The following is a 7,624-nucleotide window of genomic DNA, read 5'->3' as shown; positions in this document are numbered from 1 at the left end:
AACCCCTACCCTATTACCCCCCCCCCCCCCCCCCGTGAAAGCAGCCTCCTCTTAGTTACCACCTCTAAGTTTAAAATCGTTTCAAACTAAATTATCTGCCCCTAATAACCGTCACTAAACCCGGCTCTACGAATGTAAACATTTAGAGTGAACACCGCTCACCAGACCATGTGGGGGTGGGGGTGATAGAGAGGAAGAGAGGGGACTGTACGGCGCGCTTGCAGCTTGTTTTTTTAACGGCTCCCAGAAGAGAATTATATATATAGATAGTCGTTATTAACTAGAGCGTATTTTGTTTACATATTGAGCTTTAAATAGTGACGAGTAGTATGAAGGGGCTTTGTAGTTTAATGTCTAACATCACTACTAACTAAACTAATTTGATACCTGTTATTTTGTCTCATATTCGTGTACACTGATTCTCTTTACTGTCGAACTATTGGGATGTATCGATGCTACTTGAATATATCGACATCATTTGTCGTAGTTAACAGTAGTAGCAGGTAGATGTGCTCATTAGTATCGATGCTACTTGAAGATATCGATACTAATTTGTCACAGTTAACTGTAGTAGCAGGTAGACGTACATATTAGTATCGATGCTACTTGAATATATCGATATCATTTATCACAGTTAACTGTAGTAGCAGGTAGATGTACACATAAGTATCGATGCTACTTGAATATATCGATATCAGTGGATTCTATCGATTCTACTTGGATGTTCGGCACCTGAGAAATATTTACCAACATACGTTATCAGTTGTTGTAATTATAAATGCTTTGATGTTTTACCTATCCACATATCCACAACTCTTTCATGTTTATCTATCTACATATCCCAGGGTTCGGCAACCTTTTGAGCGGAAGAGCCAAAAGTTACAATTTTCAAAATTTCCCTGGTTTTAAAGAGCCACTAACATTTTTTTATTTCAAATATTTTATTTTTTTATTAAGATTATTACCTAGTATTTGTGCAAGGAGCTGGAGAGCCGCAACTTGATATCAAAAGAGCGGCATGCGGCTCGCGAGCTGACATATCCACATCCCTATGTTGTAATCTATCCACATATCCACATCCCTCTGTTGTATCTATCCATATATTCCACATCCCTCTGTTGTATCTATCCACATATCCATATCCCTCTAATGTTTACGTGCGACCGTTCCACTTATCACGTTCTCGTGCTATCAGATATTTCTTACTGTAAAAAATAAAAAATTCTGAAAATGAAAAGGGTGTGCAGTTTCCACTGGGGTAAGGGGGGGGGGGGCATTTGTGACTGGATCATCTACTTTTGGCGCGTCTTTTTTTTTTTTTTTTTTTTTTTTTGGAAGTAAGCCCCGTGGGTTACTGCAGTAGATTTCTTAACAGTGGCAGTTAATTTACTTGGACGATAATCGCAGTAGATTACTCGGTTACTGCACTGTTTTTGTTTATCGGTACTGATTTGTTACCAGGCTGTCAACAGACATTGTCACCATTGACCTCACCATTAACCTCACCATTAACCTCACCATTGGTCTCACAATTGACCTCACCAATAACATCACCATTGACCTCACCAATAACCTCACCAATAACCTCACCATTGACCTCACCAATAACATCACCACTGACCTCACCATTGACCTCACCATTGACCTCACCATTGGCCTCACCATTGGCCTCACCACTAACCTCACCATTGGCCTCACCACTAACCTCACCATTGACCTCACCATTGACCTCACCATTGACCTCACCATTGACCTCACCATTCACCTCACCATTCACCTCACCATTGGTCTCACCATTGGTCTCACCATTGGTCTCACCATTGGTCTCACCATTTACCTCACCATTTACCTCACCGTTGACCTCACCGTTGACCTCACCATTATTCTCACCATTTACCTCACCATTTACCTCACCATTTACCTCACCATTTACCTCACCATTGGCCTTTCACATCCCTTAACGACTGGTATTACCTATGACATAATGTGTACATCTACCTGCTACAGTTACCTGTGACAAATGTGTACATTTACCTGCTACAGTTACCTGTGACAAATGTTAAAGTCTACCTGCTACAATAGTTACAGGTGGAATTTTTTTGTTCTTTACCTCGAGAGAATTTAAAGAACATTTTTTCCCTTTCTCAGCTCTGCCTTTTCCTTTTACACCACGTCCGCGCATGCGTGGGAAACTCAACTAAATTTAGCGTGAGCCAAATTCGACTGCAAGTTGAAGGTCGTTAACCTATTTATTTGAACTTTACCGGTGCTGTATTTTAGCCCCGTATGTTTTCTCTGAGATATTGTTTGGTTTCTCTAGGTTTGTCACTGGTACGTCTCATATGTGGTGGTAGGTTTCTCGTTGGTTGTAGGTTTTTGATTTGTAGGTTTTTCACTGGTGGTAGGTTTCTTGTTGGTTGTAGGTTTATGATTTGTAGGTTTTTCACTGGGGGTAGGTTTCTCGTGGTAGGTTTTTTAAGTGGTAGATTTCTTACTGATAGGTTTCTCGTCGTTAGGTTTCTCATAGGTTGATTTTTACAGCTCAGCCCCCCTCCTCTGTTGAGAACCCCCGTAATGTCTCCCACACATCAAGAACCCCTTTATTTAGACCCCATGCACTGTACCACCGCCCCCCCCCCCCTCATCTTTAGACCCCATGTACCGTATCACAGCCCCCTTCCCCCATATATTTAGACCCCGTGTACTGTACCACCGCCCCCCCTCCTCCACATATTTAGACCCCATGTACTGCCCCCCCCCCCCCATATTTAGAACCACTGTGAGACCGCCTCATTTGTCCGGAGACAACTATTGATTATCTGTTATGTACCGTACCCCCCCCCCCCCCCCCACATATTTAGACCCCATGTACTGCCCCCCACATATTTAGAACCGCTGTGAGACCGCCTCATTTGTCCGGAGACAACTATTGATTATCTGTTATGAAAGATGTCCCAGAGTCCCCGTATTAAAAATGTATTTGTGTTTGCTGTCTTTGTTCCGGGGGAGGGGCGAGACCAGGTGTCAAAATCTGTGCAGACGTTGGCAGGGTCACATGATCAGGGGGTTGTTTTAGTACCTGGTAGGCTGTATACAAGTTTGACACGTTTTTTTCTCAATATGGTGAGGGAGGGGGGGGGGGGGGTTTACAAAGTACTTATATTTTGGGCTCTATGAAATTTTGACAGGTTTTTTTTTCAACATATTGGGGGGGGGGGGGGGGGGATACAAAAATATTTTAGGCTCTTTGAAATGTTGACCTTTTTTTTAAAAAATCGGGTGAGTGGCTTGGTTTACAATACTGTACACAAATATGCTTTTAATGAAATATCGACGATTTTTTTTTAAAGTGAGGGTGGGGGGGGGGGGGGGGGGTTCAAAATAGGCCTACTTGTTTGGCTCTATAAATTTTTTGACAAGTTTTTCTAAAGTGGGTGGTGGAGCATGGTTTACAAAGTAGATGAACGATTTACCGAAAGTGTATGGTTGCATGCTTATATTTATGTCATAGTGTCTATCGCCTTGTGGCTTCATCTTTTAACTCATTACCTTTGACCCATGACTTCAGGGGCGATTTCTTTTTAACTTTGCTGATCAGGGCATCACCGATGACAATGCAACACTATCTCAATTTCAAACAGTCAGTGCGTTTTAAAGCTTGCTATTGTAAAGGTTTTTATTTACGTTATCTTTCAGAATTTTTTTAACCCGTGTATGGCTGATAGTTGGCCTTGCTCGCCTGTCAATTTGTGGGTGTGTCTGTTGTGGGTGTGTCTCTTGTTTGTCACACTGACCGCTGGCTCAGGTTTGTGTCGGCCTCAAGGTCAGGGTGACCGTGACATTGTTACAGCGGGCTGCTGTACGGGTCATGTCACACCTTGCAGGTGTTGTGGCGGCTGGTAGCGATGTGAACGTTCTGGTGTTGGCTAGTGGATCAGTCTGGTGGATCACTGGTGTCTGGTGGATCACTGGTGTCTGGTGGATCACTGGTGTCTGGTGGATCACTGGTCTGGTGGATCACTGGTCTGGTGGATCACTGGTCTGGTGGAGCACTGGTCTGGTGGATCACCGCTCTGGTGGATCACTGGTCTGGTGGATCATCGGTCGGGTGGATTACTGGTCTGGTGGATCACTGGTCTGGTGGATCACTTGTGTCTGGTGGATCACCGATCGGGTGGATCACCGCTCTGGTGGATCACCGCTCTGGTGGATCACTGGTCTGGTGGATCTCTAAAACCTTGCGGTTGGGTCACTGTGGTTTGGCCATCTTAACTGTGGTCTGGCCATCTTAACTGTGGTCTGGCCATCTTAACTGTGGTTTGGCCATCTTAACTGTGTTCTGTCTGGCCATCCCTCATGTAACACTTCCCCTTCACTACCCAATCCATTCACTACCATCTCGCTAGTGTGGACAGAAAAGCATCGTTATCAAAAACAGAAAATGATACACTTTAATTCCGATCGATTGTGCGATCGATAAACGAAATGCTACCCTTCTCAGCGGCCACTGACCCCGCCTCAAATTATCCGTTTAGCCTCCCTCATTAATTTAGCATGATATGTCAAAGTTTGACATTATATCCGCATGGGCTAGATTTTTTTTTATTTTTTTTCCTTGTGTTTTAGTCAGCTTTTCTTTCTACATAACAACTTTTCATCCCCGCTGTTCCTAGCTTAACTGTGAGCTAATTTATGTGTTTATGAAACTGCCAAAATTCACCTGTTGTGAGTTAAACACGGTGATATTTACTCCGTCCTTGATTGACAGTGCACTTTTAAACGCGCGTGTCTGGACCCAGCCAACCAAAACCGTCCGTCAGGTCACATGACATCAGAAGTGGGCGTGTCCGGAAATGACATCCTGCTAGCTCGGATGTCGTAAACCGATGGGTCAGAGGTTAGGCATGACCCGGGACGTATATTGTATGCGCTGATCAACACTGAATCGTAAATACCTTGGGTTTGTCAGTGTGTAACCTCATGATGTGATAACAGTTAGGAGTGACTTCCCTTTTTGTTTATGTTTTTAACCTGGCTTCACTCTGGTAATAAGATAATAAATTATTAACCAGCCCTTCCTAAAAGCACTGAGTCAACTTACTGTTTTATTAAACACCGGTATTTTTTTTTTATATCAGACCACTTCCCCAACCATGCCTATTCCCCCCCCCCCCCCCCCCCCCCATATTTAAGTAGGCTTAGACTTAATTTACAAAAACACTGGGTGTTGTTTACGAGAGGAGCAGGTGGGTGCACTGTGGCGGTCCCATGGTGCATCATGATGCTGGATCAACACACCTGGTTAACTGCGTGACCCCTTGTGTCAGAGGTCAAACTGGTGTCGACCTTGACTGTCGTGACCTCCATCGTTGATGGTTGATTTGCTTTTCCAAGTTTAAACTTAGGTCACAATATGCAGTGTCTGGTTGTTGTCGAACATTGTAACTTAGTTTTACGCTCATACCATCCCATTCATCAGATTTCATCCATACCATCCCAACCATCAGATTTCATCCATACCATCCCACCCATCAGATTTCATTAAAGCCATCCCACTCATCGAATAACATCTGTTTTATTTTGTTTCAGTCCTTCCAGGGAAGTCAAGGACGGGCGTACCTCTTTAACTCTGTGTAAGTATAGATGTCTCAATGTATTGGTACCTGTTGCCTACCTGTCTGTTGTATGTCTTGCACCTGTCTGTATGTCTTGCACCTGTCTGTATGTCTTGCACCTGTCTGCCCTACTCTCCTCACACCTGTCTGTTGTATGTCTTGCACCTGTCTTGTATGTCTTGCTCCTGTCTCTTGTATGTCTTGCATCTGTCTGTTGTATGTCTTGCTCCTGTCTGTTGTATGTCTTGCTCCTGTCTGTTGTATGTCTTGCTCCTGTCTGTTGTATGTCTTGCACCTGTCTGTTGTATGTCTTGCACCTGTCTTGTATGTCTTGCTCCTGTCTCTTGTATGTCTTGCTCCTGTCTGTTGTATGTCTTGCACCTGTCTGTTGTATGTCTTGCATCTGTCTGTTGTTTGTCTTGCTCCTGTCTGTTGTATGTCTTGCACCTGTCTGTTGTATGTCTTGCATCTGTCTGTTGTTTGTCTTGCTCCTGTCTGTTGTATGTCTTGCTCCTGTCTGTTGTATGTCTTGCACCTGTCTGTTGTATGTCTTGCACCTGTCTGTTGTATGTCTTGCACCTGTATGTTGTATGTCTTGCATCTGTCTGTTGTATGTCTTGCACCTGTCTGTTGTATGTCTTGCACCTGTCTGCCCTACTCACCTCACACCTGTCTGGTACCTGGTCCCATTACTGGACAAGTGCCTAATTGGCCTACTGATTGATTACCCTGGAAATGGCGTCAGCCACGTGTCCTAGTTGGACGTCATGCTAACTAGGCTAATACTCATGGCCTTGATGACCTATCCACTTGTCACATGACCTATACACTTGTCACATGACCTATCCACTTGTCACATGACCTATACACTTGTCACATGACCTAGCCACTTGTCACATGACCTAGCCACTTGTCACATGACCTATACCAGCCAATAGACACATACATTAAAAACACATGTCCCACCCTCCCCTCACACCACCCCCTCACACTACCCCCGCTACTACTCCGCTCCCTCCTATACATTAACTTGTTATAAAGATTAAAGCATCCACCCAAACCCTACATATGTTATTTTCTGGGGTTTTTTTATCGTTTTCTTTTACAACTAAGTTTGTAATCATACTGGGGACAATTCAGATGAGTGTTTAATTTTTTTTTAAATAAATGGCTCTGCAAATTAAGGCCTATGTCTAGCCTCCGAAGTGGAGGGGGGGGGTGCAAGGTTTCTTGAATATCCTGCAAGAAACTGTTACTGCAGTTCACCTTACAGTACCTGTCATATACGTACGTCAAGGTGCGTATATCGACTTTATTATGTACCAACTAGCACTGACGTAGGTGAGGGGAGGGGTGGGTGCAAGATTTCTTGAATAACATGCTTATTGAGAGCAACCGTATATGCAGTTTACCTTACTATACCTGTCGTATATCGACTTCAGCAAGTACCAACTAGTTACTGAAATAGATAGGGGGGGGGGGTGCAATATTTCTTGAATAGCCTGCTTATTGAGAGAAACTGTATCTGCCGTTTACCTTACAATACCTGTCTTATATGTACTCTGTACTTACTTGACGTATATCAACTATAGCAAGCATTAACTAGTCACTGACATTTTAAAAAAGAGGGGGGGGGGTAGTGTCACGTGACTGCCAACTAGATACAACATTTATACCTCATCACGTGACTGACGACTAGATACAACAGCTATACCTCATCACGTGACTGACGACTCCTACGGGACCTCCCCAGTCGTAAAAGAATAACGACAGTAAATGTTGGCAGCGATTAATGCAAGTGGGTCACTGGGTCAGGATAAAAAAAAAGTTCTTTGTACTTTCTTAATGCAGATAAGTCGGCTAGATTAAAAGCTGGAGGGGATATTGAAACAACAAAGGCGGAAGTGTGATATTTTTAAACATGAAGAAGTGCGACATTTACAATATGTGCATTAATGTGACAGTATCTGTGTGAAATATGTGTGGCAGTGTGACACTATTTGTGTGAA

This window comes from Physella acuta, unplaced genomic scaffold (genome assembly GCF_028476545.2).
Source record: "Physella acuta isolate Inbredline_101_S28 unplaced genomic scaffold, ASM2847654v3 ptg001099l, whole genome shotgun sequence".
NCBI classification, from domain to species: domain Eukaryota; kingdom Metazoa; phylum Mollusca; class Gastropoda; family Physidae; genus Physella; species Physella acuta.
This window is presented reverse-complemented; position numbering follows the sequence as displayed.